Source organism: Anabrus simplex, chromosome 2 (assembly GCF_040414725.1).
Source record: "Anabrus simplex isolate iqAnaSimp1 chromosome 2, ASM4041472v1, whole genome shotgun sequence".
Taxonomy (NCBI): Eukaryota; Metazoa; Arthropoda; class Insecta; order Orthoptera; family Tettigoniidae; genus Anabrus; species Anabrus simplex.
The window spans coordinates 708,585,215-708,610,880 of NC_090266.1; the positions used below are offsets into that span (position 1 = coordinate 708,585,215).

The window sequence follows — 25,666 nt, forward strand, 5'->3', positions numbered from 1 at the left end:
TGCGCAAGGCGAGGGGTTTTGAGAAGCAGGGAAAACATAGCCCAGGAATCGCTGGCAACTGGACCAGCGATAGACACGAGTTACATCGAGCAGTTCCGAAATTAGCCGAAGCATTGTCAGAGCGCGCGGTTAAAATTTGCCGTATGTGGTAGGTTTTGAAGGGATTTTAACTTGGCGATTTTGCCATTCTGATGTAATTAACCGCAATGAGCCAGAATAGTTTGCTAACTACGGTTTGTATAGCATCAATAGGCGTAAGTAGCCTAAGTTTATGTAATCAAATGAAACTTTTCATTAGTAATACGTGTTTTATGAAAAGTAAACTGCAAAATACGTCAACAAATAAATAACAGTAGTCTGCCTAACACGTTCCTGAAGAAGTTATTCCTACGTAAGCAACGTCTTCAAAATGAGGGGAAATTGGATCAGCTTAAAGTAATTGCACCTCATATCCTCTGCCTTTCATTCTTCATTGTTTTGGTAACTTCTTCGAGCTGTAGCCGTGTCTCTGCAAAGCAAAGTCATGTTTCTAATCAAGCAATGTCATTATTTTACATATATGTAAACATCAAGTAACAATAATAATCTGAACACCTTATTTTCCACAGCAGTGAACCCCCAGACGTTTTATTCACGCGCCGCCACTGAATTATCTTCATAGTGATTTCTTAACTACTGTTGTTAATATGCATTTCCAATGATAGAGTGCATTTTTTTGCTTTTAGAGGACATCAGCTACAGATTACCCTGAGCATTTCTTGTCAGTTTCCTACGGAATTTGATAACAAAGTGTGTACTGGACATACGTATCGTGTGGTTACAATTGCTTACTTAACTTGCTCTAGACAGGAAACTATTCATAGCACGCAAACCAAACTCGGTAGGATTAATGTCCAGATTATGGGTTACAAGATTTGCATGGTTCACCAAACCTGAAAGGCATAATTTATCAAGGGAACGTTCACACTTATGCCGATCTGAAGAGAAGCATACGAAGAGAGGTAGCACGCATAGGTCTACACCAGGGAGATGCTTGACGCAGCCGTGCAGCAAGTTCTTCTACGCTTTCAGACTGTCGAGCATATTTTGAAGTCTGACGGATAGTATGTCATATTGCATGATATGGCAGCGAATAAAAAGTGCTTCAATGGACTTCATCATGCTTTCTAATGTTGTTTTACGTTTCACATTCCACTAACTACTTTTACAGTTCTCTTTTCGAAGTGAATGATCGTTGCTAACATTTTTACTGAACTGTGTAGTGACTAACGGAAAAAGAATATAATTGCCTACATGGAATAACTTTTCATTGTTTATCATTCTTGATATAACAACAGATATATACATTTCATATTTATTTGTATTGAATACGTTGAACTACCTTATTTATTATTTCAATTTCATTGTGATACATTTCAATACGGAACATTATGAAATTTTTATCTTTAAATAACAACAGGATTCAAACAAAATTGAAATTAAAGGTAGATTATTAAAGTCAATTAAATGCATTTATGTTGACAATTGGGCTTCAGTGAGAATTGATGGTAGAATGAGTTCTTGGTTCAGGGTACTTACAGGGGTTAGACAAGGCTGCAATATTTCACCTTTGCTGTTCGTAGTTTACATGGATCATCTGCTGAAAGGTATAAAATGGCAGGGAGGGATTCAGTTAGGTGGAAATGTAGTAAGCAGTCTGGCCTATGCTGACGACCTGGTCTTAATGGCAGATTGTGCCGAAAGGTGCAATGTGTATGGTATGAAATTTACCCTTTCGAAGACTAAATTGATGTCAGTAGGTAAGAAATCCAAGAGAACTGAATGTCAGATTGGTGATACAAAGCTAGAACAGGTCGATAATTTTAAGTATTTAGGTTGTGTGTTCTCCCAGGATGGTAATGTAGTAAGTGAGATTGAATGAAGGTTCAGTAGGCTAAAGCTAATGCAGTGAGCTCGCAGTTGCGATCAACAGTATTCTGTAAGAAGGAAGTCGGCTCCCAGACGAAACTATCTTTACATCGGTCTGTTTTCAGAGCAACTTTGCTTTACTGGAGCGAACGCTGGGTGGACTCGGGATATCTTATTCATAAGTTAGAAGTAACAGACATGAAATTAGCGAGAATGATTGCTGGTACAAACAGGTGGGAACAATGGCAGGAGAGTAGGTACTCGGAATGAGGAGAGAAAGTCTAATTTAGGAATGAACTCGATGGATGAAGCTGTACGCATAAACCGCCTTCGGTGGTGGGGTCATGTGAGGCGAATGGAGGAGGATAGGTTACCTAGGAGAATAATGGACTCTGTTATGGAGGGTAAGAGAAGTAGAGGTAGACCAAGACGACGATGGTTAGACTCACTTTCTAACGATTTAAAGATAAGAGGTATAGAACTAAATGAGGCCACAGCACTAGTTACAAATCCAGGATTGTGGCGACGTTTAGTAAATTCATAGAGGCATGCAGACTGAACGCTGAAAGGCATAAGTCTTTAATGATAATGTATGTATGTATATTTTTCGTGGGGAAATGGGGTAATTTACTTACACGGGAATTATATATCCCCTCTCCCGCCGGGTACTGTCTGAAATAAACAATAGTACTTAAGCCCTATGATCCTTCTCCCCCCTCCCTCATTTCTGATTTCACACCCTGTCCTTAACAATGTTTGAATTAAGTTTGATGTTCACACAACCGCTGGTTTTCCACATAGAGACAGTTAAGTAGTGAAAGTTTAATTAAAACCACCCTGTATATTAAAATATTTTACATTTTTATGTATATATATTATTATGAAAGACCGTAACATGGGGTGAGGAAGGTTCTGCCATGTCAGGGAGTTTATGTGACAGGATTCTGAAAACAACTTGAAGGTATCGATTCCGTACCATGGCGACTAATGGCAGCCATACTTGGGATGACTTTGTCTACAGTACTGCACTGAAATGCTTAGAATGCCAGTTCCTCTTCTCCAGCCCCTTGTCCCAGATAATCATAACTCTACATTCTGAAGATACACTGATATAAAAGGCTCACTATACCTCTACAGCGCACCTCACTTCACCCAATACCGAGCGGGTTGGCTGTGCGGTTCGTGTCACGTTGCTGTGAACTTGCATTCGGGAGACAGTGGGTTCGATTTCCCATTATTACTCCATCATTATAGACTGTCATACCTTTCGGCATCTGTGAATTACATACATTCTCACATCAGGCTGAACCTTTATTAAGGCCACGGCTGGTCCCTTCCCACGCCTAGCCCTTTCCTATCCCATCATCGCTATAACATCTGCCTGTTTCAGTGCGACGTAAAGCAAATAACAATACTTCTCCTAATTCCCTCTATCAAAGAACTTCAATTGAAGAGTGAACATGAAAAAGGGTGAAAAAGCCACGGTGGTGAATTGTCTCTTTTAGCTCAGAATTGGTTGAAAGGACCACACAGCGTACCATGGTGAAGGCTGAAAGTATGGAGATGCACAATATGAACTTCCAGCCTTCACCATGTTACGCGGTATGCTCCTTTCAGCCGATTTCGAGGAAAACAGGGACAATTCACCATTGCGGCACTTTCAACATTTTCCATGTTTACTATTCAATTCATTGACGAGGTGAAGTCAGTATGATACTTCACGGGATATTCTAGAACTTGCTTTTCCTTCTCACCATCATTGTTTTGTGGTTAGTATATGTGAAGAGTAAAGAAAACACGCACGAGATTATTTTCAGAAAAGATCACGAATTCACAGCAATGAATTTTCATTAATAATAATAATAATAATAATAATAATAATAATAATAATAATAATAATAATAATAAATAATAATAATAATAATATCGTCCTTTCAAACAGCTAATGGTGTTAACAGATACCTGGGTGTTGAGATCTGACCTGCAAACATTTGTTAACCTGCCAGAGTCGAACGACATCTTCAAATGCGACGAGCCTCGATAGAATCGTCGAACCAGCTGTCCTGGGTAACAGAAGATCAACGACAAACCTACTGTGCCACTAAGGTTGACATAATGCATCTTTTTTGTTAAAAGAAGTGTGTTCGTCCATCGCGAGATGAAGATAAAGCAGGCAAAACTTGCTCCCAGTCTCCACTAAAAGGCTATACAACTGGAAAACATTCGAGAAGAAATGTGTAGATTATGCGACTTTCTATTTCTTGTGAATGACCCTACGACAGTTTTCCGTGTACATCCGTTTCAGGAAATAAAAAAGAAGCCATCCGCATTTATAAGGTGATTATTTGTGTATTAACTCAAGGCCAAATAATCATAACTTACTTAATAATAAAATAATAGAAATGCAAGTGATTTTTCAGTGCGTTGCTCGCAAAGGTTACTATTATTCAATATAATACACCTGAGCTGTTCGGAACGTAACTACAGCTTCCACTGTGGCGCCACTCGGGTGCTAGATGGCGCCGTACGCCTCTCCTCGCTGTCATTGAATATTACTGGACTGATGACTGTCCGACTACAAGGCGCCAGTAATACTTCCCAGTGCAACGGACGGTAAACAATGAGGATTCACCTACTCTTACACATTTTTTACAATATAAATGCAGGACAGTTTCATTTTGGCAGTACAGTAATTCAAACGTTATTATTATTATTATTATTATTATTATTATTATTATTATTATTATTATTATTATTATTATATTTCAACTAAACCAATCTCTTCTACGCGTAGGCTATTAGTATTTTAGAAAAAAACCCACAAAATTTACAGAAATGTTTACAAATGAATCTAAACTATATTTTAGCAACTCCTTATCTATAAATAACATTTAAATCATTACATTGTGTTGCATACTGAATATCACACACTGAGATGTAATTTCTATTTTTTTATTTTAAGAATGAAGTGATAGGTTTTTCATTTTTTATTTTGGGCCGATGACCTTACACATTAGGCCCCTTTAAACAACAAGCATCATCATCATTTTTTAAATTTTTATACTAGTTGCTTTACGTCGCACCGACACAGATACGTCTTACGGCGACGTTGGGATAGTAAAGGGCTAGGAGTAGGAAGGAAGCGACCGTGCCTTTAATTAAGGTACAGCCCAGAATTTACCCGATTTGAAAATGTTAAACCACGGAAAACCATCTTCAGGGCTGCCGACAGTGGGGTTTGAACCCATTATCTCCAGAATGCAAGCTCAGAGCAGCGCGCCCCTAACCGGACGGCCAACTCGCTCGTTTATTCGGGATAATTCTTTCACATTTTTAAACGCTCTTTCCGAAGTTTTCTTAAGTATTTTCCGAAAAAATCCACGATTTTTTAGCGTCTAACATTTTCCAATTGTAATTTTAAATTGAAGAAGTTACGTGGCATTTTACGAAGTTATAGTGGTAGGACGCCGGTCCCACGGTAGCGTGTCTACCTGTTAAGGCTCGCTCCCACCATGTGGAATCGAATTGAACCGAACAGCCGAAATTTCCACTCGATCGCTCACATCTAGCGGAACAGAATCGAACGGGATTCTACGGGAAACTTCAGGCTTGCAATGGAGGTTCTGACAGGTGTGAGGAGGCAGAAAATTACGAGAGATCGGAGAAGTTTCTGGGTGCATGAAATTAACAAGAGAGCCAAAAGGAGAGTATTAAAACTTATTTGAATGTTTACTGCGCGATGAAGCTAAGTCTCGACGGTAGGCCTACTTCAGAATTACTGTAGGTCTATTGCAATTAAACAACTATTTCAGATAGTAGAATTTAAAAGAAAAGTTAAATTCTCTTTCTTTCTATCTTAATTTGCTTACCCTCCAGGGTTGCTTTTTCCCTCGGATTCAGCGAGGGATCCCACCTCTACCACCTCAAGGGCAGTGTCCTGGAGTTGAGACTTGGGTCGGGGGATACAACTGGGAGAATGACCAGTACCTCGCCGAGGCGGCCTCACCTGCCATGATGAACAGGGGCCTTGTCGGGGGATGGGAGGATAGGAATGGATAGACAAGGAAGAGGAAAGGAAGCGGCCGTGGCCTTAAGTTGGGTACCATCCCGGTATTTGCCTGGAGGAGAAGTGGGGAACCACTTCGAGGATGGCTGAGGAGGGAATTGAACCCCTCTCTACTTAGTTGACCTCCCGAGGCTGAGTGGACCCCGTTCCAGTCCTCGTAACACGTTTCAAATTTCGTGGCAGAGCTGGGAATTGAACCCGGGCCTCCGGGTGTGGCAGCTAATCACACTAACCACTACACCAGAGGCGGAGAAGTTCAATTTTACAGAAGGAAGTGCTACCTCAGATGTAATTGGAGTACATGATCATTTTAAAAACTACTTTAATGCAGTAGTTTGCGTTCTGTGGCAGGATGAAGTCATTAATTGAGATAGCCTCAACATTATTTTTTAAGTTTTTACAATTTGCTTTACGTCGCACCGACACAGATAGTTCTTATGACGACGAGGAGATAGGAAAGGGCTAGGGCCGTGGCCTTATTTAAGGTACAGGGCCAGCATATGTCTGGTGTAAAAATGGGGAAACCACGGAAAACCATCTTCAGGGCTGCCGACAGTGGGTTTCGAACCCAATATCTGCCAAATGAAAACTCACACCTACGCGACCCTAACCGCACGACCAAATCTCTTGGTAACATTAATTAAAGACTGTGAAGTGTATTTATTGTCCACAGCAGAGCAGTTTCATATGCAGTACTATTTGTTAGGAACACGTGTACGACAGTCTGGAGCCTACGAAATGTCACTTAGGAAATTGTTCACTGTAAATATAATAAACACTCATTGATACATCCCATGTGAGTTGTGAAGTCAATTATCGTACTGATAAGGTATGTGGACTCCAACATAACATGATTTGGTGATAAAATCAACAATAATTATGAAATAAGTTATATATAGACTACAGTAACCTACCACAAAATTGAATATTCATATAAGTTTCGTTTTTCATAGCCTTGCTTATTTTCTTCCAGGCATTATTTTTTACGCTGTTGCAGTAATGCTTGCGGGTCTTGTTGCAGCGGAAATTATATTTTTGAACCAAAGTGATAAGATTTTCCGTGTCTAGTATTATTAAGTTGAATAAACTATCACAAAACAGAACGTTCCTGACTATATCCAAGGAACAGCTGACTTTCCAGCTGAAGCTGATACACATTTGGCGCCAAATGGTCGTCCGAATGATCTCGAACCGACCGTCTACGAAGCTGCACGAATCTCGATAATTCTGTTCGATTACACTCAGCTAGTCGAAAAATATTATTGGCAGAGAATCCTGTTCCGTTCGATTCGATTCCACTCGTGGAGATTGCCATCTCTATCTCCCGTTTAAACACATGTACTGTATGAAACAAATTCTGTTCGGTTCGATTCCATTCCATTCCACTAGGTGGGAGCGGGCTTTTATGCGGAAGCCCCGGGTTGATATCTGTAGATTTGCGACATTCATCTTTTAGGCCTACTTCTGTTACTTTGTATTCGGGAGATAGTAGGTTCGAACCCCCCTGTCGGCAGCCCTGAAAATGGTTTTCCGTGATTTCTCATTTTTACACCAGGCAACTGCTGGGGCTGTACCTTAATTAAGGCCACGGCCGCTTCCTTCCCTCTCCTAGCCCTATCCTATCCCCTCGTCGCCATAAGACCTATCTGTCGGTGCGACGTAAAGCAACTAGCCAAAAAAGAACTTCTGTTACAAAATTTGTCTTTTGCTCTATTTCCCACAGGAGTAGGGCGTGGTGCAGCCGTGTTGAAATGCCGGATAACAAGAGATCACCGAAGGAACACTGGGTGAAGTCAATACTTGAAATGATGATCAATTGCTGTGGGCTAGTGGAATAGTGGAAAAAAAACTGTGGCTCAAGACGCTGTATCAGCAATCACTTGGCAATGAGTAGTTCACTCGAGTGACCGACAATCTACAGTAGAACACACATGGTAGTTATAATACCTTCATGTGTAGAGTAATGGAATACCGTACAGTGGCATGTCTGATATAAAATGTTCGTGCTATCGAGTATGTATGTATGTATGTATGTATGTATGTATGTATGTATGTATGTATGTATGTATGTATGTATGTATGTACGTATGTATGTATGCATGTACGTATGTATGTACGTATGTATGTTCAGTCCGTCAGCGATGCCGCTGGTTGGATCCTCAACAGCTCTGCCATCAGCTGTCATAGATGGCCTAGGCATCACTGAAGAGGCGTACTAGGGAAATGAGGAGTGGGGTAGTTTCCCGTTGCTTTCCTCACCGAGCCAGAGTTGCTATTACATATCAGTCTGCCAAGCCCACTGAAATGCATACACCAACCGACCCTATGAGCAACATTTTCACACCATTTATAGCAGGGACTGGCTGCATAAGGATTGGCATTACTAGCATTGCTCATACCTTAGTCACTTTCATATTGTCAAAGCCAAGGATAAGACAGAGACAGATCAATGAAAGTAACAAAATTACTCTAGCCCATACCAGAAGACACAGTGCACTGTAAACACTAGGTCCTGCCAGCAAAGGCATTATCGAGTATGATCCGTTTCTGTTGCCGGAAGCTGATCTCCAAAAGGAACTGCTTTAATGTCCTAAGAAGAACTAAGGCGATTCTTAATTTAGGAGAATGTTCCACGGGCACTGGCAACATGTATCTTGATGGTGCCCGGAGAAGCTGTTGCGGCTGTCTACTTACTCTTCCCCATACTAATGCAGGATTTGCAGGTCGTATAGAGGTTAGCTGGTTCCTGTGAGATCGAGCAAAGAACTGGGGTTAGGGAATTATGCAAAAGGACATATTTAAGATTACCAAGGCCAGATTTCAATGACCTAAAAATTTAAAAAAAGGATCTATTAAAAGCCGGCAAAATTCCAGTAAAATGGTGTAAAAACATTTAAAAAGGCATAAAATTTAACTGTATGTTACAATCAATTTACTAATCGATTTGGCACAGTTGACATAATTTTATCACAAAAAATGCAGAAAGACGGCCTCTTTCTATATTAACATAAATTTAATGGATACCTAATCTAATTTCAAACTTTTCTTTTGCTATCTGCTTTACGCCGCACTGACACAGATAGGTCTTATGGCGACGTTGGGACAGGAAAGGCTTAGGAATGGAAGGAAGCGGCTGTGGCCTTAATTAAGGTACAGCCCCAGCATTTGCTTGGTGCGAAAATGGGAAACCACAAAAAATCATCTTCAAGGCTGTCGACAGTGGAGATCGAACCCACTATCTCCTGGATGCGAGCTCACAGCTGCGCGCCCCTAACCGCACGGCCAATTCGCCCGGTAATTTCATACTTTGGTGAAGATGCACATAAATACTGGTTAACATTTCAGCCCATTGTTTAAAACTGCAAATTTAGTTTTTTCTCAAAAGCATGTCTTTTCTTTTATGTGTTCCGGTATGTCGGAAACATCTGAAGAACAAAACAAAATAATACTTAAAGTTGCGATAATATCCAATATCACACGCGTAAATGCTTCAAAATACTCAAACATGTAAGAAAATGAATCAAAAACGTATAAATTAGTCTAATAAATTCCATAAAATGACCAAATAATTACACATAATTTTAGAAAATGATGAAAATACAAAATGGCAAAAAATGATAATGAATTAGCGTTTCTACAATTTGGGAACTAAGATCAATTGATCAGGATTTCTGTACAAGTTAGCAATGTCTATTGTGAACCAATTAAAAGATGACATGTCATCAAAATACTAGCCCTGACCATTAGTAACCCCAATTATTTCGAAAATAACCTACACTGTAAGATAAGAATATCCTGATTACAGTAACGAGTCATTTCCTTAGCGATACATTTGTCGCAGCTTTCTCCGCAGAAAAAAAAGCAATTCACCAATAAATACGTTCTTACATTAGTGTTCGTTTCTTTCCGAAAAACAGGAGCGTGTTAGCTGGTACATCACTGGATTCTCAACAAGGCGACATCGGTTCGAATCCTGGCGAACGCATGTAGGAGTTTTGAAATGAAATACCACGTTCCTGTGGTACAGATTCCACATAAACCTGGATGTGACTATAATAGCAGTATCAATAGCCACGTGAAGTTGCAATCTTGCTTTTCCTACTGAAAATAATTCTAGATCTCAGAATGCTGTTCGAGTTCAGACATCCTTGTTCATCTTCAGAAACACACAAAGGTAGGAAGGTTTGTTAACGTCAGTTCGAGGACTGAAAGTAAAGGCAGTTGAGTGGAGCATTCTTACGTCACTAAGTATAGTATACATTATTTGACAGATGCGTCTCTCTTCCGCTAGGGGCGTCTATAGCGTGGGACGCTACGCCACCCCCGTGCCGCTCACCACTTCCGTTTGGAATGCTTCCTGCTTCGCAAATGTATGAACAATATACTAGCGAACTAAGGTTATGTAAAATCTGCCAATTAGAATCGTTCACAGATGAGAAACACTGCTCTCTAAACAAACCTTGCTGTTGTAATCCGGACACTCAATGCCTGTCCGGCTCCTTGGCTACAGTAAATGGTTAGTGTGTTGGCCTTTGGTTCAAGGGGGCTCCGGGTTCGATTAACGGCCGGGTCGGGGATTTTAACCTTAATTGGATATTTAAGTTACATTGGCTCGGGGACTGAGTGTGTGTGTCGTCCTTAGAAAATAAAAGGGAAAACAAGCAATGAAAATAAGAAAACGGATAAAGACGGAAAAATTAAAAAATGTAAGAAAAAGACAAAAGTAAAATATTTAAGAAATGCCGGTCTGGGTTGAGTGGCTCAGACGATTGAGGAGCTGGCTTTCTGCTCCCAACTTGGCGGGTTCGATCCTGGCTCAGTCCGGTGTTATTGGAAGGTGCTGAATTACGTCAGCCTCGTGTCGGTAGATTTATTGGCACGTAAAAGAATCCCTGCGGGACTAAATTCCGGCATCTCGGCGTCTCAGAAAACCGTAAAAGTAGTTAGTGGGACGTAACGCAAACATCATTAGTCACTGCCGGCAGTAAAGTGTTTCAAACTCTGAAGGTAAGTAATATCTTTGAGGAATAGTGAAATATTCTGTGTGCCCTCGGCAGATCAGAGATGCATTCGCCAGACATGTGACACAGAAATGTTTCTCTTTATCAACTCTACTTCTATGTAAACGTATTTCTCATGGTTTGCGTCCAGAACCAGAAATACTGATTTAATAGTTTCCGAAAGCATTTTAATATAATTACGAGCAGCGCAAATTATTTTGCCTGATTGGTATGTGTGAGATTTCTCATGACAAAGTGTAAGTTACTGTATGTTAGAAAGACAATTTTGCTTATGTCATTGAGAGTTTGTACGGTTCAGCAAAATTAATAATAATAATAATAATAATAATAATAATAATAATAATAATAATAATAATAATAATAATAATAATATTTGCTTTACGTCCCACTAACTACTCTTTTACGGTTTTCGGAGACGCCGAGGTGCCGGAATTTAGTCCCTCAGCAGTTCTTTTACGTGCCAGTAAAATCTACCGACGCGAGGCTGACGTATTTGAGCACCTTCAAATACCACCGGACTGAGCCAGGATCGAACCTGCAAAGTTGGGGTCAGAAGGCCAGCGCCTTAACCGTCTGAGCCACTCAGCCCGGCGGTTCAGCAAAATTAGTGGTGTCCTCCGTAGAGGCCTCTCGCTATAAAATGACCATGAACAGAACATCGAGACTGAGGAAATTAGGGTCCCGCAGCTGTGAGCTTGCATTCGGGAGATAGTACGTTCGAACCCCACTGTCGGCAGCCCTGAAGATGGTTTTCCGTGGTTTCCTATTTTCACTCCAGACAAATGTGGGGCTGTACCTTAATGAAGACCACGGCCGCTTCCTTCCCACTCCTAAGCCCTTTACTACCCCATCGCCGCCATAAGACCCATTTGTATCGGTGAGATGTAAAGCAAATTGTAAAAAAAAGCATCGATACGTAAAAAGAGAAACCCGTGATCTTTGGTAAGTAAACAATATTGCCAACTGTAAGTGCCATTCACTTGAACTCAACGTTAAAATCAGTGAATTCCGAACTACAGTACTGAGCCCATAACTCTACATTGCTGAAAGCACCGCCGCATGGCTATGTAGGGCCAACTGCGAGATGGAGAAAAAACTTGCATCCATTTCTTTACTGCAAATTCGCCTCGTATTCCGTGGCGTGTCAACTCATAGCAGGAGGCGATCCCCAAAATAATCGAACGAGTTCGGAACATTTCGGAAGACCTCAGAAAATTAATAATGAAATTCTAGTTAATAACCCGCATTGTGAGAGATTTCGGTACTGTCATTAGCGAAGAAATACCGTCATTGATTAAGAAATTTGGGGAACATTCGATGAAGCTAACTTTACAGGGTGGAAATGTATTTAACTTTGCTCAGAGAGAAGTTAGCATCCATCCTGGCAGAGTGGAATTACACGTGTGAAGGACATACGGTCAAAATACGCGGAACCATCGTATACGAAATTAATTATGCTCGTTAAAGAAGCAGGAGAAATTAGCGAACATCGCCATTGTGATTGGAAAAACAGGCGGAATCTCTGTGATGAGTCTCAAAGAAATCGGTCCAACAGTCATCAAATGGAACGACTGCATAATAACAGATAATGCAACGTACCGCGTCTCTAGAGAATGCATAAATACCCCTTCTACCAGCAAGACAGTCAGTCATCATTCAGTTGTCCGAGAGGGCGAACCTATGTCAAGTGATATCAAGAAGAGGACTTCCGAAGTTGAAGTGTCGGAGATAGACTGGGAAATCTCAAAAGCCAGTTGGCTTGAGAGACGAAAATTTTACAAAGTAATAATGAGGAGTGAAGGCAACTTAGATATTGAAACATTGTATTTACGATATCCATCTTGGTAGGTGGGAATATCATAGGAATTTATTTGTAGGATTCATGAACGTCTGCGGAGGAAGAGCAAAGTCACAGATAGCTCTTTGAAATTATTACGGACATGGTTATTTTGATAATCTGCAAGGGAGGACTGTTGGGGTCTGGCAGAGATAACGTCATTTGTCTCAAGACCATTCACATCTGTGGAACACCTGGTGAAGAGGAGGTGGAAATTTCCCACAAACTGCATCAGTTGAAAACTCCACATGAGGCTGTGTGGTTTAATTTTTGTGTATATGTGTATAATAAAATGTCTTATTAGGTTAATCACTTCAAGAAAATTAATGTGTGTTGTTTCAAGACGAGTGCAGAATCAGTGTATAGATAAGGTAGTATTTAAGCGAAGAATGCCTCCTACCATTATGAGTGGCTAAATTCAGAGGCTAGCAAGATGTAGCCAGGATAGCGCCACGTCAAGCGGCACAATTACAGGTCTGTCTAATTCAAATATGTTTTTGTAGTTAGAGATGTAAATATTGGCCCCTTTAAATTGATTAATAAATCATAACACCGCATTGTATATGTGGCGTGTGTAGAATTAAGTATGTGCAATGATGATGATGCGTCTTGTCGGTACTCCATAGTAGAGGCAAATTTTCTGTTATTTATGTCAGCGCGCGAGATGTTAAACTGTGTTTAAATTTCTTAAAAATGTGAAGTTAAATATTAAAATGAAAATTAGTAAAATAATATTCGGGCCGGTAAAAGTGTATAACGATAAAAACATAAGTGCGATAAAGTCAAATAACAACATAATAATAATAATAATAATAATAATAATAATAATAATAATAATAATAATAATAATATACACGTCAGGATTAAATTGAAATAATGCGTTCAGGGGTTCGGTAAGCGAGATTTTCATTTTATACCTAAATTCAGTGAAGCATGATAAAGTTTGGCATTTTGGAAAGTTTAAACTTTTTGACACCATTTATTTGTGATATAGAAAATGTCGGCATGCAATTTTGCTCCTGAGGTCTGGAAAAATTTCGAGAAGTTAATTCTGAGATCATTATAAAGTTGTTTGATTATGGAATCGTTGTACTTAAACGTTTTCAGGCAAGAAGAAAATGGACTGTAATGGAAATGAAATATTATGAGAATAATTAGGAAGAAAATTAAAGGCAGAGTAAGCCTGTTTTTATGAGTGATGTAGAATAAGCAGGACGCCGAGGATAACAGGCCCGGTAGTTCGAGGGTGATGAATTTTTGTGGCAAGGTGTATATGTTGATGTGTAATATTTCTGAGACAGGCTGTATAAGAAGAGCGATGTCCTGTGGCGATCCAGAACGATTGAAAAATGTAAGGGATGTCAGATCCAAGTTAGTGCGCTGTAAAGCACATATTACGTACAAGTTGATGTTCTCCCATGATTATTATTTTATGTAAGCCCGTAGGTAACGGCAGTTAAGTCAGGGTAACGATTCTATTTGATACCAGCGAAGTGCATTTTGTGATAGCCGACCCCACGAACAAAATACATTCCTACACACGGTCAAGATAATACTTATCGGAAAGTGAATTTTATTCTATATCTTTACGAGACGAAAACATCACGGATTGCAAACATTGTGGGTGAGAGAGTGATTTTTTTAGATTGAGAGTTTAGCCTGCGTAGGTTGATGAGAATGTAGTTCACTGGACAATTCACGATGATATATGTTTGGAGTGTTGACATTGCAGGTCATATGGAGCCTAATACTCGAGTTATGCCGTGAATATCGTGATGGTTATGATTATTGCTTTCAGTGACATTACGTAATAACAAACGATATTTGCGTTTACTTCTGTTTAGCGAACTTCACCGCATGTGTTTAAATTGTAATGAATAACAGATCAAACTATTCTAACCTGTTATTTAATTTCGATTTCACGCTTTATCGTAGGAAATAGACACAGTAAATAATTCCAGATTCGAGTTCATTACTGTAGCGCATTTTACTTCATGTGTTAAAATTTCATCGAGGATCAGATTTAAATATTCGGATATTGTGTTAAAGTTTCGATTTCGCCCGGCAGTATGAGTGATGTGTAGATACCATAACGTTGGTTCAACGATAGATTTTGGGATGCCGCGTGTATTATAATTATCGTTAGAGGTGAGTAAACGCTGTAACGTTGACTCAACGACACGATTTTCTGCTAGTGGCTTTACGTCGCACCGACACAGATAAGTCTTACGGCGATGGGACAGGAAAGGAAGTGGCCGTGGCTTTAATTAAGGTACAGCCCCAGAATTTTCCTGGTGAGAAAGTGGGAAACCATGGAAAACCATCTTCAGGGCTGCCGACAGTGGGATTCAAACACACTATCTCACCGTCAGATAGCTCCTCAATTCTAAATACGTATGCTGAGTGGACCTCGGAATCAGCCCTCAGGTCCAGGTTAAAATCCCTGACCTGGTCGGAAATCGAAGCCGGGGCCTCCGGGTTAGAGGCAGGCACGCTACCCCTACACCACGGAGCCGGTAGATTTCATATTGTTTGTTTAAATTGTGGACTTGTATTTTAACGAATTTAACCGACGTAACTGTTTTATAACCTGATTGTTGGTTTTCTAAGAAAACTTTTCGAGTGGTTTATCACTTTTATTTAACTCCAGTGTTTGACGCGTCTTCTAGATGCATAGTGAATTAATGTCCGGCTCCATCGCTAAATGGTTAGCGTGCTGGCCTTTGGTAACAGGGGTCCCGGGTTCGATTCCCGGCAGGGTGGGGAATTTTAACCATCGTTGGTTAATTTCGCTGGCACGGGGGCTGGGTGTATGTGTCGTCTTCATCATCATTTCATCCTCATCACGACGCGCAGGTCGCCTACGGGAGTCAAATCGAAAGACCTGAACCTGGCGAGCAGAACTTGTCCTTGGACACTCCCGGCACTAAAAGCCACACGCCATTTCATTTCAATGAATTAATGTTTCCCCGCATTTCAGAGTTTGTTCCTTCAGATCCATGTAACGTAAGATCCCCTCGGGTCAAGTGGTGTTGGTTCATTCTGAACATCTGTTTGGAGCGATGCATGTTTCAGCATTGGGATTCCTCTGTAACTTAAGGGCGTCACGAGATGACAATACCTGGTGGAATTCCATTTTTGACTGTGATAACTGCTGTTAACTTGTAATGAATACCATGCTTTCAAGTAATATTTCGCAACCTATCCAAAGCAACTGATGGTGAATTTGGTTCGATTAAGGAACCCTTGGGGGGGGGGGGATGTTCCAATATCCGATTATGATAGTCGACTGGTGGATAACCTTAATTAAATGTAAATCTGGAATTATACTTGTTGAAGGTCAGATTTTCCACGGATCGTGTGGGTTAACTCTCAGTTATCGTTTGGATCAATGTTGCCCGATTTTCAGGTTTTCTATTATTTTTCTGGTTTTGCTGTCCACAAATCTGGCATTGCGTTTTCATTCTTTGGAAGTCATAATATGAACAATTTCAAGGTCAGACGCGTTGGCTGAATGGTCAGCGTACTGACCTTCGGTTCAGAGGATCCCGGGTTCGATTCCGGCCGGGTCGGGGATTTTAATCGCTCCTGATTGATTCTTCTAGCTCGGGGACTGGGCGTTTGTGTCCGTCCCAACACTCTCCTCTTCATATTCACACAACACAATACACTACCAACCACCACACAAACACGCAATAGTGATTACATCCCTCCATAAAGGGTTGGCGTCAGGAAGGGGATCCGGCCGTAAAACAGGGCCAAATCCACGTGTGCGACGCAGTTCGCACCCGCAACCCCACAGGTGTGGGAAAAGTGGTAGGAAAAGAAGAAGAATATAAACAATTTCAAGATACTTTTACCACTCACGTTACGCACTGTTACTGCTTTATATCGTATTGTGGCATATTTAACTGATTTTTTTGCCTATTTAGTAATATTAATTATCGTTCTTTTATTGAATAAAATTTTAGTAAGCATATTCTTGCTCCTCATTTGAAGTAGTTATGCTCTCCTCTGAACCCTATCGAGTGGTCAATGAAGTGACTGAAAAAAATCCCGTAACGACCCCAAGATCCGGGAATCGACATTGCTCTACCGATGTAGCCGAGGCAGACGACCAACGATGGGACGGTAATTTCAAGGATTAGTACGCTTTCAGCAACGAAGGAACTTACGACACAGACAATTTTACTCCTCCTACAGATATTCACTAATGGCAGGTTTACGTTCCCTTCGTTTCTTCCAGTCCTCCCAATGACTACGATGAATCCCTTCACTCCTGGTCTTAGTACTTCACAACGAATGAAATATTTCGCCGCCGTCTTTTCTTGAATCACCGGGCGAGTTGGCCGTGCGTGTAGAGGCGCGCGGCTGTGAGCTTGCATCCGGGAGATAGTAGGTTCGAATCCCACTATCGGCAGCCCTGAAAATGGTTTTCCGTGGTTTCCCATTTTCACACCAGGCAAATGCTGGGGCTGTACCTTAATTAAGGCCACGGCCGCTTCCTTCCAACTCCTAGGCCTTTCCTATCCCATCGTCGCCATAACAAAAAAAGTGTTCTTGAATCGGTGCTGCTCGTTCGCCTCACAGGCAGATTGCGTTCAGGGCAAACAACGTCGTTTAATGAAGAGATAAGGACATGTGTGTCAATTAAAATTGTACTTCCAATGAATACATTTTTCCCGTCGGATAAGATGAATTAAACTTGGACTCAATGGTACGCAATATACTATACAGTATCAATGTTTTCCGAAAACTAGATCAAATCAAGTCACTGTTAATAATAATAATAATAATAATAATAATAATAATAATAATAATGTTATTTGCTTAACGTCCCACTAATTTTACGGCTTTCGGAGGTACCGAGCTACCGGAATTTTGTCCCGCAGGAGTTCCTTTATGTGCCAAAAATCTATACTGCCACGAGACGGTTGTATTTGTGCTAGGATCGAACCTGCCAATTTGGGGTCAGAAGGCCAGCGCCTCAACCGTCTGAGTCACTCAGCCCGTCAAAGATCTTTTATAAATGACTCGTTCGCGCCCCACTGTCGGCGGCCCTGAAGATGGTTTTCCGTGGTTTCCCATTTTCACACCAGGCAACTGCTGGGGCTGTACCTTAATTAAGGCCACGGCCGCTTCCTTCCAATTCCGAGGCCTTTCCTCTCCCATCGTCGCCGTAAGACATATCTGTGTCGGTGCGACATAAAGCAAAATAGCAACATAAATGACTCCAAACGTACCCATGTTCAAAGTAGCAAATGCAAAACGATTTTTGATAATGATAGCACCTTCACTCTAGACTACTATGACTTTCAACGTTCAGTCTCCAAGTTTTTATCAGTGAACTAACCGCCTCCAAAATCCCTTACTTGCAACTAGCTCTGTGTCCTTGTCGTGTTCAATATTTATGTTGACAACTGGCCTGCGGGGAGAACTGATTGTAGAATGAGTTCTTTGTTCAATTTACTCACAGGTGTCAGACAACGCTCTAAATCTTTTACCTTTGCTGTTCACAGTTTACATGGATCATCGGCTGAAAGGCATAGAGCGGCAGGGAGGGATTCAATTAGGTGAAATTGCAGTAAGCAGTTTAGCTTATGTCGACGATTTATTCTTAACGACAGATTACTGTTGAAAGCCTGAAAAATAGGTGCAATGAGTATGATATGAATATTAGCCTTTCCAAGACTAAACTGATGTCAGTAGGTAAGCAACCTAAAGGAATAGAATGTCAGGTTGGGAATAAGAAACTGAACGGATGTGTAATCTCCCAGGATGATAGTATAGTAAGTGAAACTGAATCAAGGCACAGCAAAGCTAATGCAGTGAGTTTGAAGTTGCGATCAACAGTATTTTGTAAGAAGGAAGTCAGCTCCTGGACGAAACTATTTTTACATCGGTCTGTTTTCAGACTAACATTGCTTTACGGGAGCGAAAATCTGGGTGGACTCAGGATATCTTATCCATACGTTAGAATTAACAGACAAGAAATTAGCAAGAACGATCGCTGGTACAAACGGGTGGGAACAATGGCAGGAGTGTACTCGGAATGAGGAGATAGCAGCTACGATTAACTCGACTGATGAATATGTACGCATAAAGCGGCTTCGGTGTTGGGGCCATGCGAGGCGAATGGTGGATAGATTACCTAGGAGAATAATGGACTCTGTAAGAGACGAAGAGGGAGATCAATACGGTATTTGTTAGACTCAGTTTCTAATGATTTAAAGTTAAGAGATACAGAACTAAACGAGGCCACAGGCCGGCGGTTAATACATTCAAAGAGGCTTGCAAACTGAATGCTGAAAAGCATAATAGTCTATAATAAAGCTGTTCTGATCAAAAAGTAAGTTCCAACTAGGAAAGCATAATTTGTCCTTTTTTAAGTTACTTGTTTTCCATTTTAGGCGATGGATAGTTCGAATGGATTCGTGCAAAAGTACCCTATTACAATACCTAAACAGAACCACACACATTCCTTTATCTTGGAAACCATTTTCTAAATAATTTTTGTTTTCGTCATCTTCAAAATGGCACAAGTACACCGCCCCTCACTGGTGGAATGCAAGTAATATTCCAACTCATAATGCGCAAATGTGAAACTGATGAGCTCGAGAGGCGATTCTTAGACATCGAAATGCAACAAAGGAGGAGAATCATTCACTCTCTTATAGACTTCTAGTAGGGGTAGGAAAATGGTATCATTTACATCTCTATAAACTTTCAAAAAGTATCTTACAGTGATTTTTATTGATAGCCATGTAATGTCACACTAGTTCTTACAGATTTTCGGCGACAGGACTGGGGAGAAATCGGCCGTGGCCTTTACTGAAGTACAGCTACAGAATTTGACAAGTTTTAAAATAGTAATCCCTGGAAAACCCTCTTCAAGTCTACTGACAGTGGGGTTTGAACCCACCATCTACCGAACACCGTGTAGCCAATGTGCTCGGTAAAATGAAATCGTTTTTAACTGTTTAGACAGTAAAATAAGAAACTAATAGTTACAGGCTACTAAGATTAATGCATTTCCAATCGAAGTGCAGACTTTTGTTTCATATAATTCTATTTAAAACAACTGCTGACGGATTATCCACCTATTGTGGTACTGTAGTAAATCGTCGCTACATGCACTTTAGTCTACAATCTTTATGATCTGATATTTAAGTGTCGATCACCATTCCAGTGGCGTAAAATGCCCTGGCTGCCGCTGTAGATAGGGCGCCGTTTGCTGGTTCAAACTAACGAACAAGCAAACAAAAACACAAGTAAATAAATAAATAAATAAATAAATAAATAAATAAATAACAATGTGAAAGTTATTCTGCAGTCAAAGTAAAGAACCAAACCAAAAAAAACCAAACTAAACCCCATGGCGCAACAGTTCCGAAGGGCCTTGGCCTACCGCTGCTCAGCCTGAAGGCCTGCAGATTACGAGGTGTCGTGTGGTCAGCACGACGAATCCTCTCGGCCGTTATCCTTGGCTTTCTAGACCGGGGCCGCTATCTCACCGTCAGATAGCTCCTCAGTTGTAATCAAGTAGGGTGAGTGGAACTCGACCCAGGCCTCAAAACGAGATAAAAATCCCTGACCCGACCGGAAATCGAACCCGGGGCCACAGTAATAAGAAAACTACTATTTTTTTCAAATTTGTGTTAGTAACAACCGCAAATAATGATGATAGGTCTATGTACATATGAATTATAAGCCAATGATGATGATGATGACGACTATTGTTTAAAGGGGCCGAACAGCTAAGTCATCGGCTGCTAATGGTACGAGATGAACGAAACAAAAATTAAAACTTCAAGATGCATCCACTGACCAGAATCTCAAACGAATAATGATGAAAAGATGATCGTGAAACAAATACAACCAGTGCATTCAATTCACAATGCTTTCATTACTGGGATGATACTCATTACACCGAGCTCGATAGCTGCAGTCGCTGAAGTGCGGCCAGTATCCAGTATTCGGGAGATAGTGGGTTCGAACTCCACTGACGGCAGCCCTGAAGATGGTTTTCCGTGGTTTCCCATTTCACACCAAGCAAATGCTGGGGCTGTATCTTAATTAAAGCCACGGCCGCTTCCTTCCTACTCCTAGTCCTTCCCTGTCCCGTCGTCGCCATAAGACCTACCTGTGTCGATGCGACGTAAAGCAACTTTAAAAAAAAAGATACTCATTACCTAAGGGAGTCCAAAATCCAGGCCACTGTCCCCTCATAATGGTACCAATCACTGGTAAAGCAGAACCATGGTGTTCCTCACATAGTGGGACTAATCATAGGCGCCGGTATTCCTGTGGTGTTCCTCACTTAATGGAACTGATTACAAGCCACGTATACTCATGGTATTGCTCACATAGTGGTACTAATCATAGGCACATGTAGACCAACGATGTATCACACATTATGGCAAAGCCCACAGGCAACACAAAGCCATGGTGTTCCCTACATAATGGTACTACTGCTCTCAGACCGATGGTTTTACTCACATAGTGGTAATAATCACGAGCGCCAGCAAACCCGTGGTGTTTCCCCACTTAGTGGCACGAATTATCCATACCACGATAATACCACTGAAAAAAGAAGCACGAAGTTTTGTTGGAGGGCGATTGATCAGAGATTTGCTTGAAGATTCAACGGGGTGTACAGTCACCAGAGACAAGGCATGAGCAGAACACTTGGTTGAGAAATGGACTGGCCATCAAAAGAGCTTTGTACAAAACTAAAAGAGATAGAGCAATTGTCTGTGAGGAACAGAAGTGAGTGAGGACTGTGTGATAACTAGGTCCTGGATTCTTATCTTATTACATATTCCATTACTTTACTTGTAGACAACTGTTTGCGAATTGTGGTTCTGGTATGGTTATGTTTTATTTGACATATTCTCAGTAATATTACATATTATGTGAAGAATGTTACATTTTTGTACATATCTACGTAACTGTTTAAAAAATTAAAAATCGTATTAGCCCGTTCCATTTTCAGACTAGTAAAATAATTGGCGAATTTCATCTCGTATAGAATATATTTAAATTCCTAAAGTTGGCTTAAAAATTCCTATAAAAATTGAGATTTCTAACCCTTTGTGAAATACTAGATCCAAGTGCCTCAATTGCATACAGCAGCACTAATCTTTTCTCAGAATCTGGGATGGCTAGGTGCCTTTCACTGGTCAGAGTTTCCAACAAACTCCACGCAGTCTTGAAATGAAATCCAGGTTATCCGAGCTCTCTAACTATTTGCAAGATCATTAGTGGTGAACAAGAAGAACCCCCAGAAGATTTGTCACTCAGCTAGTTTTATATTTTTAAATATTCATCGCTGCTGACTTCCTGTGAGGTTGAACGGTCCTTCTCAGCCTACAAGAGAATTTTATCGGATCAGCGCGAAAACATCACAATGGAAAACATGCAGAAGTTCTTGACAACACACTGCGCATCACGGTAAAAAAAATTACCGTACTATCTGTTATTTATACTGGTTTTAAGACAGATTCTATATTAACTTTAGTTTTTTTTTGCTATTTTGCTTTACGTCGCACCGACACAGATATGTCTTATGGCGACAATGGGATAGGAAAGGCCTAGGAATTGGAAGGAAGCAGCCGTGGCCTTAATTAAGGTACAGCCCCGGCATTTGCCTGGTGTGAAAATGGGAAACCACGGAAAACCATCTTCAGGGCTGCCGACAGTGGGGCTCGAACCCACTATCTCCCGAATACTGGATACTGGCCGCACTTAAGCGACTGCAGCTATCGAGCTCGGTTAACTTTATTTAGTAGCATTTATTTGTTTCATTTTCAGGATATGAGGGCAACAGCAAATTAGCTACAAAAGTGCATTGTTTAATTTAATTATACATTATGAATATTACATTAGGGGCTGCCTGGCCGAGGCGGTAAAGGCGTGCTCGGTTCGCCCGGAAGGACGTGGGTTCGAATCCCCGTCAGGAAGTCTTAAAATTTAAGAAACGCGATTTCCACTTTCGGAGGTGCACATTGCCCTGAGGTTCACACAGCCTACACCAAAAATGAGAACCAGGGTAACCACTCTACCCCATCACGTGCCGCGGTTAACAATGGTGGAAGCCTTTACCTTCCACTCCTCCAAGGGCCTACATGGCCTGTACGGAGGTGACTCTTTTTTAAAATATTACATTATTATGAATATTACATATTACAAATATTTAATTTCATATTTTACTGATATTTACAACATTTATGTACATATTATGTAAAATCCAGTTCCTAGTGATAACCTACCTATGTAGTTGTGATAGACAAACGGGTGTGCAACTTCGTAACTAAATGTGGAGAGCACTAAGAAAGATTTTCATGTGTCATTGGCTTCCAGCACGTTAAATAACTCCGACACCCCGACGTCTGTGTAGCAACAGAAGCTACTTCAAACGCATACATTTTTTGTTTATTAATCTACCGAGTGAGTTGGCTGGGCGACTCAGGATGTGTGACTGAAGCCTGCATTCGGGAGATAGTGGATTCGAATCCCACTGTCGGTAGCCCTGAAGATCCTTTCCTGTGGTTTCCCATTGTCACGCCAGGAAAATACTAGGGCTGTGCTTTAAGGCCATGGGTGCTTACATCCCAAACCTGGCACTGTCCTACCTCATCGTCGCCGTAAGACCTACGTGAGCCGATGCGACGTAAGGTCAACAGCAAAAGAAAAGAAATAAGAAAAAAAAAAACTGTCATGACTCATGCCTTAAGAAGAAATCATCACAGCATCTAAATGTTGTATGAAAGTGAAATGGAGAAACCATAGAAAAGTCCCCACCCCCTCCCCCATCCCAAATTCGCTTTACGTTACATCATCACAGTTACTATCCGCAAAACTTGTAGTGACAGTTCGACTCCCTAGTGATGAAGATACGGACTAGCAACCTATGACATCAAAAGTGAATCGGTTATACATCACCGTAAGATATCTGGCGGTGTAATCGAAAACTTCGAATACTATACTGTAATTCTGCGATAAATCAAAGAAATACAGGTGAAAAAAGAACTTCCTTTTGTTTGCTATTGGCTTTACATCGCAGCGACACAGATAGGTCTTATGGCGACGATGGGATAGGAAAGGGCTAGGACTGGGAAGGAAGCAGCCGTGGCCTTAATTAAGGTACAGCCCCAGCATTTGCCTGGTGTGAAAATGGGAAACCACCGAAAACCATCTTCAGGCTGCCGACAGTGGGGTTCGAACTCACTATCTCCCGAATACTGGATACTAGCCGCACTTAAGCGACTGCAGCTATCGAGCTCGGTAAAATGAACTGTTGAAACCTATTGCAATGGCTGAGAAAAATCCAAGTACATCACATGAACACCTACTTGGAAAAGGTCGGTGGATGCAGAGTGGGTCTCGGCTCGCAAGTGGCCACGGCTGGTCCTTGGTCCAACAGCTCTGCACTCCGACCGGCCAACCGAGAAGAGGAGGGGTGGTCACGGCTTTACTGTGGTTCTATGCCTCTGCATTCGGGAGACGGGACAGGGCTGGACCTCACGGCTGGCCCCAACTGTCGGCTGTCCTGAGAATGGTTTTCCGTGGTTTTCTATTCACCTGCACGAAGGCGAATGCCGGGACAGTTTCTACTATAGGCCACGGCCGCCAACCCCTCACCTTCTCCGAGCATCTCCTTCACCGTAACAAATTCTCGGTCTGAGAGACGACGTTACTCTCTTAGAGACCACCCCCCCCCCTCCTTCAGTGTAGGAATGAAAACATGTTAGTAGTAGTAAAATAATAACAGACGTAGAAGACTGCTGCGATACAGAACATAGAAAATGCACACTAGCTCTTTCCCTCAGAAAGTCAATTGAACGATCTGCCTCATATACGGAAAAATCTGTTTCCACAGTTACGAGAATTGAAACATTGCCTGCCTCTCCACATACCCCTAGTAAAAAAACAGGTAATCCAATCTATTTCATTATAATTGATGTTGATATGGATAATAAAGAAAAATGCCACAACAAGACATGGTATGTGTGTGCGCACGTGTAACGCAATTGTGGGGATTAGATAATAAAGGTTTGGAAATTTCATATTGCACCCATAAGCGAATCCTTGAAAAGGGCACAATATCGATCACACTATCGATTCAATTCAGATTTCAATTCCATTCAGGTGGCAGTTCTACTGGAAGAGTTGAGTTGGCGATGATGGAATAGGAAATGTCTGGGAATGGGAAGGAAGCGGCCGTGGCCTTAATGCAGTTACGACTCCAGCATTTGCCTGGTGTGAAAATGGGAAACCACGGAAAACTATCTTCAGGGCTGCCGACAATGTGGCTCGAACACACCATCTCTAGAATGAAAGTTGACAACTACGTGACCAACCCACGCAGCCACTCGCTCGGTTCATAGTAAAGTATTTCTTGGCAGTCAACGGCGTGGCTTTAACCAATTTGTCTTCATAGTTAATGGAGTTAACTTGATCGAACCGTGCGAATTGGCTGAACGGTAAGCTTGCATTTGTGAGATGATTGGTTCAAACCCCACCCTCGGCAGTTCTGAATATGGTTTAACATGGTTTCCTATTTTCACAGCAGGAACATGCTGGGGCTGTATCCTAATCAAGGCCATGCCCAGTTCCTTCCTCCTAGCGTCTTCCTATTCTAGAGTCACCGAAAAGCCATCAGAGTTACTGCGACACTCTGTTGGCCCACTCAGTGTTATCTGACGAAATGAAATTAAATCAGCCATAGGAACCGCCCAATAGAATTCCACTTTCGTTCTTAGTAGCACAACTGACCTGTCGAAAATTATAGGAAGGCCGTCCAGATGGCAACGGTTCAGTGGGTCTTAACTC

At 41.3% G+C, this 25,666-nt stretch overlaps 1 protein-coding gene across 2 annotated transcripts in view; it reads right to left on the reverse strand.

Annotated features, from left to right (window-relative positions):
- LOC136864389 (SRSF protein kinase 3) overlaps nucleotides 1-25,666 on the reverse strand; it is a 541,887-nt gene that overhangs the window by 287,545 nt on the left and 228,676 nt on the right. The gene's annotated exons all lie outside the window — the stretch shown is intronic.